The following is a 12969-nucleotide window of genomic DNA, read 5'->3' as shown; positions in this document are numbered from 1 at the left end:
CGATCTTCACCTTCTTTTCTTCGAGCCCCGCCTTCTTCTCCTCGAGCATGACCTTCTTCTCTTCAGTCAAGGCCCTCTTCTTTTTTAGCACTAGCTTCCTCTTGATCGCCTCCATCCATAGTTTGAACCTCTCCATCTTTTTTTTCTCCTTGATGTTCGAGCGCTTGACGAATGCCTCCTCCTTCTTGGACAAGATGTCCTTGAACCTCTCTGTCATCTTGACCATCGCACCTTCTCGCTTCGCCCTCTCCTTCTCCCAGTTCTTTCTCTGAAACCCTCTTCTAATCTTCTTGGGTGGTTCTTTCATTGGGTCGGTTGGGTCACCGGTTTCTTCCTCGGTGGCTTGGGAGCTAGTCTTGGCTATGAATAGGTTCCACTTCGGTTGCCCATTCAACTTCAACCAACAATGCATGACGGTGAATTTTTTCTTCTTCAATTTCTTGAACACCGTACAAGCACGACAAGGTTACAAAAAAGCCAATGATCAACAAAACTATGCATATCCGGCTTCATAACAGGGCACATCTGGCCAATGATCAACAAAACTCGGCATATCCGGCTAGTGATCAACAAAGGTCTGCATATCCGGCTAGTGATCAACCAACAAAACTATGCATACCCGACTACAAAACTGGGCACATCCATCCAACGATCAACAAACTATGCATATCCGGCTAGTGATCAACAAAACTATGCATATCCGGCTAGTGATCAACAAAACTATGCATATACGGCGCCTAAGCTGTTCATATCCGGTGAATGATCAACAAAAGCATATCCGGCTACAAAATGATCAACACAACTATGCATTTCCAACAAGTGATAACTTACTTGCTCGGTGATTTGGGCACCACAATAAACCACCGTGTGATGAGATGCGCCAAGTGGCCACAATACATCGACACGGCCTATTGGATGGTGTACCATCGGTGGTTGAGGGACTTTGGTTCACGGTTGCGGATCACCGCGTCAGAGTAGGGCGTGAAATGCTTGTGTTCATGGAACCATATGTGAGTGTTGGCCCAAAAAGTTGAGCCCTTTTGCTCCATGCTATGGATCTGATCGAGGCTAGTGGACAACCATGCATGGCACAACGGCTCGTCCTCCCGCATGTTGAAGCTTTCTCCTCTACCCTTCTTCTTTGGATCGCCGCCAAAACCATCCGGATCATCGTCTTCGCCGTCCTCATCCTCCTATGTCTGTCCGATGGCCCAATCCTCTTGTTGTTGTGTGCCCTTGCCGGTCTGCTGCATGTCGGCCTGGGAGTAGCCCTGCTGTGTGTGAGTAGAGTCTTCCACCCGCGTTCTCATAGCCTCCTCCTCCTCCGGTGCCGTCAGGGATGATGTCCAACATCTCCATGTCCGCGTTGTCGTACGCCTTCACCCGACTTTAGGAATAACAGTGAACAACGTGTGGGCACCCATGTGCTTCCCGTCCGCTGTCCGCATCCGGACGAGCTGTGGCAAAGCAAACTCAGAGAAGAGCAGCGGCGCCTCGTTGACATCAGCGTACATGCACTTGCCCGGCAGCAGTTGCCGCAGACTGCCTACCGAGCTGCTTGGCAGCGTAGTAGTACGGAGCCTTGTGATGCTCCGGCCATTGTAGCGTCTGGACGGTGGGCGACACCATCTACACTTCGTGACCCCGACCGCGATCTCCACCATATCTGCGACCCGCACGCCCACCGCCACGAACGCCACAAGCATGCCCTCCATCGGCCTTCCTCTTCTTCATGAGTGTTGTTTGCTTTGTGGCCTTCGCTTTGATGCGGCAATTTTGTCGCCTCCCTGAGTTGATCTTTTGGGCGAGTTTGATGCTCAGATCATCCTGCGCCTCCCTGTAACAGCCCCAAAATTGGGTTATCATTTTTTGTGCTGTTATTCCTTCCTGGCACTCATTTTCAAAATCCTTCTCCTGAGTTTGCTGGATGACTCTGAGAAATTTTGTCATTTCCAACCTTTCAAAATCCTGCTCATGTCTTTTTCAGTGGGCAAGACCTCATTTGCATCAGCTCAATTCCTCTTAAACCCTAATTCCAAATTTTTGGAATTTGGATATGCCCTTGTGATTACAAAGGAGCCACCATTTTCCTTGTTCTGTTGATCCTCCCAATTGATCCCAGAGATCATCCTATCTTTCTTAACCTTGGATATGCAAAAATATTGCTAAGTCCAATGCAATATTTTTGAATTATGATTTATTCCTTTTCTTGCCTTTCTGAGGAATAAAATCCAAAGGCATAGCTAGCCATCTCCTAAATTCATGAGAATTGGTGGAGTTGATGCTTATGCCTAATCCAAGCTCTGGCAAGTATATTGGCCATAATTAAATAAGGAAAATTGTCTTTTCCTATTTAATGCCAATATTGCATTTCTGCCAATTTCCAAAGGAACTACTATTTTTATAGCAGAGCAAATTCCCACATAAATTGTGGAGCTTGTCCTTGCTATATAATCACTAGTTCCATCCTTATATCATGATTCCACAGTTCAAAATTTGGCACATGATCCAATGCAAGTTGTTGCCTTCTCTGAAATTTTGCAAAGGAAGTGCTTTATTGCTAAGTCCAATTGAGCTGCAATTTGGCAGGGTGTTTAACATTGTTAAATAACCCATGGATACCAAAGATGAGCTCAATACATTCACCCTACCTCCCTGTGCAATTTTTCAAAGTTTCTGACCAGAACACAAGTTTGTGAAGGAAGTACCTTCATAGTGTTTCCAAATGGGATGAAACTTTTCCATCCTATCAAGTATCTCAAATCATTATCCTCCACCCAAATTCAGTTCATTTCATTGAACTATGTGAGCACAGGAGCAATTCTTGTTTTCTGTCCAAATTTTCAGTTTGTGAAGCAAGTGTATTTTATCTTGCTCCATTATGGCTGATAATTTTTCCAGGCCTTCTCCTACTCATATAACCTATCTACACAAGATTGTGGATCATTTCATATAGCCAATTGCCCTGAGGATTTTTCTGAAGTTTTTGGACAGAAATGATAGCTGTGAAGGAAGTACCATTTTGGTAAGTCCATTTGATATGAAATTTTTACAGCATCATGTTATGTCCAAATCATCTGGCTTTGCCAAGTTTTAGCTCAATCCATCACTCCTAGTGAGTGCTTCATCATGATTCAGTTTCTGGGTCAGATTTGGTGGTTGTACAACAACTATGGTAAATAGTTGTCCATTTTACCTCAAAACTCCAAGGACCGTAGTACTTTCTACCCCAAGACTCCCGGACATCAAGTTTACCATTTAACCTCTCTGGTTTTATCTCTAGGATGTTGCCAAGTTTGCAACAGCACACTTGTGGAGCTTGGTTTACTCAGCTCAATTTGTCTCTGCCCGTTTCTTTACCATGGTAATACTCCACTCTAGAAGGACTACGCGGTAGACATGAATTTACATCAGTTAAAACCCCAGAGCGCGCCATGCCAGTGGTGACTACGAGGGCAGCCAGCCAAAACGGTGGTCTAGCCACTGTTCTCGTCGGCAGCGCTGCTCCGACCGCCTCTGGCCTCGCCATTAATGTCCAGTAGCCCCCCTAGTCGTCGTCTTCCCTCTGGACCTCTGGCCCCCGTTGTTTTCTTCTCCGGCGAGCCGTGCCAACGCTCGAACAGTGCGTGCCCGTGAGCTCGTCCTCTTCCTCGCCGGTGTCCGCTTCCTCCTCTTGTCCTCGAGCCTTGCTCGTCTCCGTGACTCCTTGGCGCTCGTCCGCACCCTCCTCGTCGCCTTCCCGTGCGCCCCCGTGACTGCTGCGGCCGGCAGAGCTGTGGCCGAACTCGCTCGGCGGAGCTCAGCTCGGGTGCCCTTGCCCCGGCTATATATAGCCCGTCCGCGCCTCGTCCGAGCTCATCTGCAGCTTCCCCGACCCCTTCCACTCCTCCCCTCGACACCCGTAGCTCTCCCCTCGCCTTGGAGCTCCCCTGTCCGCTCCATGGCCGAAGCATCGCCGCCGATCCCCCTCGGCCACTTCTTGGCCATGGCCCTTCCCCTCCCTTTCTTCGGCGTCCCCTACTCCCTCTGGATCATGCGGAGTCCCCGCCGCCCTCCAGTTCCGCCGGGGAAGCCCTGTCGTTGCGACCCTGACCCTGCCTTGCTCCGGCCATGGCGCCCGAGTCGTGGCGTCGGCACTGTGGGCCGTCCCACGCGACCCCGCGGCCACCAGCAGGCACGGCGTGGAGTGGCAGAGCCCCTCCGCTTGTCATCCGGCCCCGGGGAGCTGCGAGGCGATGGCCAGGTCGGCGGCCGGCCCGCCCCTGTTCTCTGCGTCGCGCTGGAGAAGAAGGCCAGGCGGGAGGAGAGGGAAGATGCCGTGGGCCCCGCCTGTCATTGTCCCAGCGCTGATGTGGCGGACCTGCTGACTGGATTAAGTGGAAGCGCATTTCATGTAAGTACGTCTCCGGTTAAAGAAAGCGTACTCTGCTGCTTCTTCTGTCAGGAATACGCTTTCAGTGTTATGAAGACGTGTTTTCTGAAATGCGTTTTCTCTTTTCAGCCCCGCCCGCCGAAGTGCTTATTTTGTGAACGTTCACTGCTTGAGTGCATTTTCTGCCTAAAAAGTGAACGGCCACAACTTTTCAACCGTAACTCCGATTGAGGTGATTCCAATGCTCACGTTCTCTGTTCATCGAACCCTTTCCGTTGGTATCATTTTCATAATGTTTTCGTACAGTGAAAATGACCATTTTGCCCTTGCACGTAAACAACCCCTCCGAGAGAGAACTGTTTCCGGCAAATCTTTCCGCGATCGTTTCGCACTTTTTCTCGGAGTATTCCTCGACCCCCAGGCAAGCCAACCTCTTATCATGAGCCTCGAACTTGCATGTTGACTTTGCTTGCACCTTGTGTGTGTGTGTGTAGTTGCAGTTGTTTCACATCATTTTCGTCTGCAGTTATTATGCCTATTATGCATGCTTGTGTTTTCATGATATCTTTTGCCATGCTAATTAAAATGTTGTTATTGATAATGCCATGTCACTACTCTACTTTATTTGCATGTCATCATTATACAATGTTATGAGGATTGTAATGCACCGTTGGTATGCTATTACTTGGTATTGTCATGTTCTTTATGCTATAGCTGTGCACTTGAGTAGTTCAATATTTTGTTCATGCAATCGTATGCTGCATGCTCATTGTTGCATTCATGTTCATGATGATGGAGAAGGAATTAAAATGACTTAATAATAACAAACCTCCTCCATCATCGATGGGATCGAGTCATAGTGCCACCAAATCGAACTTTTTCAGTGCAGCCACATTTGCCTTTGTGGGAAGGCCTTAATGCGAGCTATTGTCGTGACCTCTCGCTGGTGCCTCCCACTAGGGAAGGTTATGGGCGTGCTTACCCTGATCAGGTAAGCGGACATAACCTTGTGTGCTCGTTTTTTAGATTTTTGGTACCAGTCCCCGAGTGGGAGTTGACCACGATGGTGGTCGGGGTGTCTTTGGTAGACACGGGGCCACCCAGGACCAGCCCATTGGGGATTGGGTCGGAGTGGCCGGGAGAGCGTCATGGCAGTAGGTTGGTTTCGTCGGAATGCCGTTGGTCCACCCGAATGGGATGACGAGGCCATGGGTTCCGTGGTGTGGGTACAGTGTGCTACCTCTGCAGAGTGTATAAAGTCTATCGATAGCAACAGTTCGTAGTAGGTCCCACTATCAGGTCTTGGTCGAAATGGAGGATAAACCTGAAATAATTAAATTGGTAAATAAATATGTGATAACAAAAATATGGTGACTTGGACTATGAGATAGTTGTGAGAAGTCACGACGATGTTTTGATATGATCACGAGACGAGGTCTCGATAAGTGTTGGAGACCAAGTGTTGGTCATGGTTGTGATCGCCGGAATGATCACCGCTCGGTTGCGAGGCAACACGTTGGTAAGAGAGTCCGAGGGACTCGGTGTACGAGTTTGGTTGCATTGCATGAGTAATATGTTGCATTTAAAAACCTAAGGCAGAACAGAAGATGATTGTATATAGTTAACATGCTATGTCTGCATTGGATATAATCGGTAGTTTATTTTCAGCATAGTTTCATGATGCCATGCCATGCTTCGATTGGCATGTTAAATTATGCCATGATTGAGATGATATGCTTTGCCATTGCCATGTTAGAAGCATGATCTGATATGCCATGTCATTGCCATGTTAGTAGATGTTATGATTTGGTTCATGCTTAGTTGAATTTTTATCATGCCATGTTTAGTAATTGATATGAGATAGGTTGTTGCATGCGCTTGGTTCTTGCTTTGTCTTCTGCTTGTTTGGATGCTATGTATTTCGTTGTCTTGCAAGTACATTCAGTGTACTGACCTGGCGTGTCATGCCAGTTTTGTAGGTCATACCCGAATTGTTTGCTTGATCCGTCGTGCTAGGCCGTAACCTTGCCAGTCCTGTGAGTTGTGGAGCCCAGCCAGAGTTGTTATGCTGTCAAACCAAGACTTCTGCCGCCATTTTAATAGACTTCCGCTGTTATTTTCTAGCCTTATGGCTATGCCAGATGATTGTATTCATCAATGATGTACTCTGATGCACATGTATTCGATGAATATTATTGTACCTGGAATGCTGTATTATGGACCTGTCGTGCGTCAGGTGTTATCCTGGGCTGACGTGCGAAGGCCCCCTACTCCATGCGGATCGGGGTGCCACACTCCCCGACCTCCATCTCCGGCAGGTCCTGGTCCGGTTCCATGTGTCGGCGGCGGCAGCGAAGAAGAAGCGAGAGAAAATGGCGGGAATTAGGTGAAGAGTGACGATTTGGAAGAAGAGGGTGGGGGATTTTAGCACAGGAACAATGCAAAATGTTACAAAAGGGCGGGATACGTGATGCGGAGCATCCCTACATCATCCCCATGGACTCTACTACAACTCATTAAGCACGAGGTGGACCAATGACAAGAGCACGCGCAATCGAAACTGAGGTTAATTCTTTCCTCTCAGATTTACATGAGAGTTGGGTTCTACCTCAAATGGATTCGTTGTGCCTTCTTAGGTACTAAGGACTTGACCATGCAGAAGCTAGGAGGGAGACTCAAGCACACATGGAGGAAGGAGAAGGAAGAAGGGCATGAAGGAGTGGAGCCACTGGACACCCGGGTGCCCGGCCGCCCCAGCCTGGGCGCTGCTCGCCGCCCCGGGTGCCCGGCCACCCCGCTGGGCGCTGGCCCTTGCCTCCGGGTGCCCGGGCCGCGACCCCCGGGTGCCCGGCCTCTACCGCGGCTAGGCCATCGACCCTCTGACCCGTCCGGGTGCCCAGCCCCCCTCTTTGGCGCCTCCCTCTGACCGGTCCGGGTGCCCGGACCCCTTTACCCCAGGTGCCCGAACTCCGCCGATTTTGTCTATGTGCAACTCGGGCAATATGACCCTTGTACCCCTCTTTCCCTCTTATTTCGTCCCTAGGCTATAAGTACTCTCCCCTAGCTCATATAGAGGTTGGCAAAGTATTTGATAGACACTAGAGAGCTTTGCTCCTTGTATCGCCTCCTCTTGGAGATCAAGCCCCCATCTTGGGAAGAATCCTTGTGGATTATCAAGGCCTCCTCTTGGAGAAGATCAACATCAAGACCTCATCTCCTAGGAGTGGGAAGAACTTTACCCTAGTGCTAATTTCCTTGAATTGTTCTTGTATGCTTGTGGATCTCATGTATGCTACTCTAGTGGATGTGTTATTTGGGTTTGTTTGAGTGATTTCCTCCTTGTGTTCTTGTGTGTTCTTCCTCTTTCCCCCTCCAAGTGGGAAAAGATCCCATCTAGGGTTTCATCCTACAACATCTTGGTATCATGAGCAAGGTTGATTCACATCTTGGAGTCCCTACCCCCCATTTGCTAGCCTAATTTCGTTGCTTTTTGGTCCCAATTTGAAAATCCCCACAAAAATAGCCCCAAAAATTTTTCTTGCAATTTGTTGGTTCTTGTGAGATTTTGTTGTTTTGGTCCATGGATTTGTTGTTTGGCAACTGGATCTAGCCTTCCCCCATCCATCCCCACCTTTCCCACCACGAAATCCACCAATTTCATCCATTTTCCACAATTTTCGCCCAATTTTGGCCACCACCGGGTGCCCGCACCCTCGGGCAAATTTGCTCAACCCCGCTAACCACCCCGGGCACCCGTACCCACCCGAATCAGCCCAACAACAACTTCGTTTCGGCCATAACTTTCACTCCGGGAGTCCGATTTTGACGTTCTTTAGCTCATTGTGTAGCTATTGACATCCCCCATCCATCTAGATAGGTTCAAACATCATTTGACTCCATATTTTTTTTGGCATTTTGGCTTCTTTGCCTAGGCCATCCACCATATCATCCGCAAAACCACCATAGCTTTCCGCAACCTAACCCATTTTGAACCATATAGCATTTGTGGTTGCTTGAGTGGTGACTTGAGTCTCCTAAGGTGTTTCAGATACTTAGGGACGGTTGCTTCTTATCAACCACCACCACAACTTTCGCATTGCCAACTTCGAAACCACCTCTGATTTCGCTACCACTGAGGGAGTCCTGGATTAGGGGGTCCTCGAACAGCCGGACTATATACTTTGGCCGGACTGTTGGACTATGAAGATACAAGATTGAAGACTTCGTCCCGTGTCCGGGTGGGACTCTCCTTTGCGTGGAAGGCAAGCTTGGCAATTCGGATATGTAGATCTCCTCCCTTGTAACCGACTCTTTGTAACCCTAGCCCCCTCTGGTGTCTATATAAATTGGAGGGTTTAGTCCTAGGACAACAACAATCATAATCATAGGCTAGCTTCTAGGGTTTAGCCTCTACGATCTCGTGGTAGATCAACTCTTGTAATACTCATATCATCAAGATCAATCAAGCAGGAAGTAGGGTATTACCTCCATCGAGAGGGCCCGAACCTGGGTAAACATTGTGTCCCCCGCCTCCTGTTACCATCCGCCTTAGATGCACAGTTCGGGACCCCCTACCCGAGATCCGCCGGTTTTGACATCGACATTGGTGCTTTCATTGAGAGTTCCACTGTGTCGTCACGATAAGGCTTGATGGCTCGTCTTGCTGTCAAGGACAACATTACCTCTGGGGAGCCTTGGCTGTAGGCCAAACTCTCCGACTAGGTGGCTTCGTCATGACCGCCCGCTCGGCCGTCGCGCCGACAATGACTTCTCGGGTCATCAAAAACAGCCTCCACGTCGGCTCGGGATTCGCCGAGCAGATGGATCCAATGGAGCTCTCTTCCTTGAACGAGCTCTTGGATCGCATCGCCGCCCTGGGAGTCGCTACGGACTATGATCAGATCGGGCTTAAACCCGACCAAAGGGAGATTAACTCTCCGCCGGTCACCCATCAGATAGCGGTGGTGGAGGAGAAATGTAGCGATTCTCCTCTATTTTGAGGCCAACTATGTCCGGATTCCCGAGCTCTCCAAGCCGGATACCCGTCTACGGGAGGACATGGCCCAAGCTTCGAACCTAGAATCAGACAGCGGGCCAGAACTATTGGGCAACATCCCGGAGCCCGAACTGCCAAGCTCGGAAACTCCTCCGCCCCTGGGTCTCAGATCGGGTCAGGGTTTGGACCTAAATCTACCCACCCACCTAGACATAAGTGATCTTTCCCACATTAGACAAGATCCCCAAGAGACTGTACATCACTATCAGGCCAGATTCCTCCTTGTAATGAGCAAGGTCAAGGACTGTCGTGAGGAAGACGCAATCTCATTCTTTTGCAAATATTGCACGGACAAGGGAATCCTCAACGCCATAAGTCGCCGTGACATAGCACACTTCACTGACTTGGCGGCCATAGTACAGAAGTACTGTGCGATGGAAAGCGCCTGGAAAACCCAAACAAAATTCTGGGATCCTCCGGCTCTCACTAGACCCCCCGTCCGAACTAAAAGGGCGTACTCTCGTAAGTCACCTGATCCAATTACAAAGAAACCAAAGCCCACTACAGGGCGTGGAACTATATTGGAGGGATGGCTCAATGGGCCATGCAAAATTCACAGTACACCGGATACCATGCCAACACACAGCCTTAGAGCATGTTGGATACTCCGGCAGGTGGCCAAGAGCGGTGAGGATCTCCTCATCAACAATACCACAGAGCACCATCCCATGGAAAATAACAATACAGTATTGACAGTCTTCGTGACCTTCGCCTCAAATAATAGGCGCAAGCGAGCACTCCGCAGCCTTGCCGAAGTCTGCCACGTTGCAGCAATAAATCCATGGAACGACACGGCTATAACCTTCAATGCCAGTGACGAACCTCAATTCCGAACAGCCCGAGCACCAGCCGCTTTGGTCCTTAGTCCAATTGTGGACGGCTTCCGGCTTACTAAAGTGCTCATGGATGGTGGTAGCGGATTAAACCTCATCTACGAGGAGACTCTTAACAAAATGGAAATAGACAAGAGCCGCATTGAGCAAAGCAGCACGACCTTCAGAGGAATCATCCCTAGTCGGGAGGCACGATGTGCGGGAAAAATCACACTAGATGTGGTATTCGGCACGCCGGAGAATTATAGGTCCGAAGAAATCACATTCCAAGTGGCCCCGTTCAGTAGGGGATACCACACCCTTTTAGGGCGGGAGGCATTCACGATCTTCCAAGCTATACCCCATTACGGGTACATGAAGCTCAAAATGCCAGGGCCCAATGGAATCATCACTCTAGCTAGTGATCCGGACATAGCACTCCGCGCCGAAAATAAAACCGCCGCACTGGCCCTTGAGGCGTTATCCGAAGCCCTTGCGTCCGAAGAACTAACTGCGCTGCCCTCCACAGTGGACAGAGATGACGTGATACTCGACAAAAGGCCCAAGTCCACCTCTTTTAAACCAGCGGACGAAATAGTCAAATTCCAGGTCCACCCAACGGACCCTACAAAAACAGCATCCATCGGGGCACAGCTGAACCCCACAATAGACGCCGCACTGCGGGAGTTCTTGCGCGAGAATTGGGACATCTTCGCCTGGCATCCTTCAGACATGCCAGGAATCCCGCGCAGGCTGGCCGAGCATAGCCTAAACATTCTAAAGGGATACAAGCCGATCAAGCAGACTCTTCGGCGTTTCTCAGAGCCTAAGTGACAAGCCATGGGAGAGGAGCTAGCTAAGTTACTCGAGGCCAGATTCATTAGAGAAATAAAACATCCGGACTGGCTAGCAAACCTGGTAATGGTACCAAAGAAGGACAAATCCTGGCGCCTATGTGTCCATTTCAAGGACCTTAATAAGGCTTGCCCCAAGGATCCCTTCCCCCTCCCCCGCATCGATCAAATTATCGACGCTACCGCAGGTCACGACTCATTGTGTTTCCTCGACCCGTACTCCGGATACCATCAAATTAAGATGGCGGAGTCCGATCAAGCCGCAACGACATTCATAACTCCATACGGCCCCTTCTGTTTTAACACCATGCCTTTCGGGCTCAAAAACGCCGGTGCAACCTATCAACGCATGATTCAAATATGCCTGGAGACACAAATCGGCAAAACAGTGGAGGCATACGTAGACGATGTGGTCATTAAAACCAGACACGTCGAATCCTTAATAGACGACTTGAGGCTCACGTTCGACAATCTCCGAACATATGACATCAAGCTCAATCCGGAAAAATGCGTTTTTGGCGTGCCCGCCGGTAAGCTCTTGGGCTTCATCGTTTCCAATAGAGGAATTGAAGCAAATCCGGCCAAAATCCGAGCTCTGTCACAGTTGGCTATCCCAACAGACCTCAAGCAAATCCAGAAATTAACTGGATGCGTGGCTGCCTTAAGCCGCTTTATCTCCCGATTGGGAGAAAAGGCACTACCTCTTTATCGCCTTCTTTGACGCACTGAACACTTCGAGTGGACGGATGCGGCCACGGCCGGATTGGAAGAAATAAAAGCCGTTTTGGCCAGCAACCCAATCTTGGCCGCGCCAAATATCGGCGAACCAATGTTGTTATATATAGCGGCAACACACCAAGTTGTAAGCGCAGTGCTCGTCGTCGAACGAGAGACGGACGGACATAAGTTCCCGCTTCAAAAGCCGGTATACTATGTATCCACTGTCCTCACTCCATGCAAATCACGGTACCCACATTATCAAAAGATAGCATACGCGGTCTTCATGGCATCCCGGAAACTACGACACCACTTTCAAGAGTGTTCAATTATGATGGCCTCTGAAGTACCACTCAACGACATAATAAATAACCGCGATGACACGGGCCGGATTGCTAAATGGGCTATTGAGCTCCTCCCGTTCGACATAACATACAAACCACAGCGAGCCATTAAGTCACAAGTACTGGCTGATTTCGTCGCTGAATGGACAGAAGCCGAACTCCCTAAAGAGTACGGCGCATACTCCAATTGGATCATTCACTTTGACGGCTCTAAGATGCTGGCTGGTCTAGGGGCAGGTGTCGTCCTGACATCCCCCACCGGAGACACAGTCCAATACGTACTCCAAATATTATACACAGACTCCAACAATGCAGCAGAATATGAGGCCCTGTTGCATGGTCTCCGGATGGCAGTCTCCATGGGCATTCAACGCCTAGAGGTGCGTGGGGATTCGAACCTCGCAATATCTCAAATAAATGGAGACTTTGACGCCAAGGACCCAAAAATGGCGGCTTACCGCAACGCTGTCCTCAAAATGTCAGCTCGGTTCGAGGGGCTCCAATTCCACCATGTGGTCCGAGAAAACAATCAAGCGGCGGATATCCTCGCCCGCATCAGCGCTAAGCGCGACCCTGTCCCACCTAATATATTCTTGGAAAGGCTGTTTAAGCCATCCGTGGTGTGGGAAGGGGAGACCGGCAAAAACAGTCCGGATCCGGCCACAACGCCAGACCCCGAACACTTTGACGTAATCGGAGGCTCTGCCACCGAAATAACACCTTCGGCCCACGTGATTATGGCTGTCATCGCCCCGTGGATAGAACCCTTCTTGGCTTACCTAACTAGGCAAGAACTCCCTGAGGACCCAAACGA

The sequence above is a fragment of the Triticum aestivum genome, chromosome 2D (genome assembly GCF_018294505.1).
Source record: "Triticum aestivum cultivar Chinese Spring chromosome 2D, IWGSC CS RefSeq v2.1, whole genome shotgun sequence".
Taxonomy (NCBI): domain Eukaryota; kingdom Viridiplantae; phylum Streptophyta; class Magnoliopsida; order Poales; family Poaceae; genus Triticum; species Triticum aestivum.
This window is presented reverse-complemented; position numbering follows the sequence as displayed.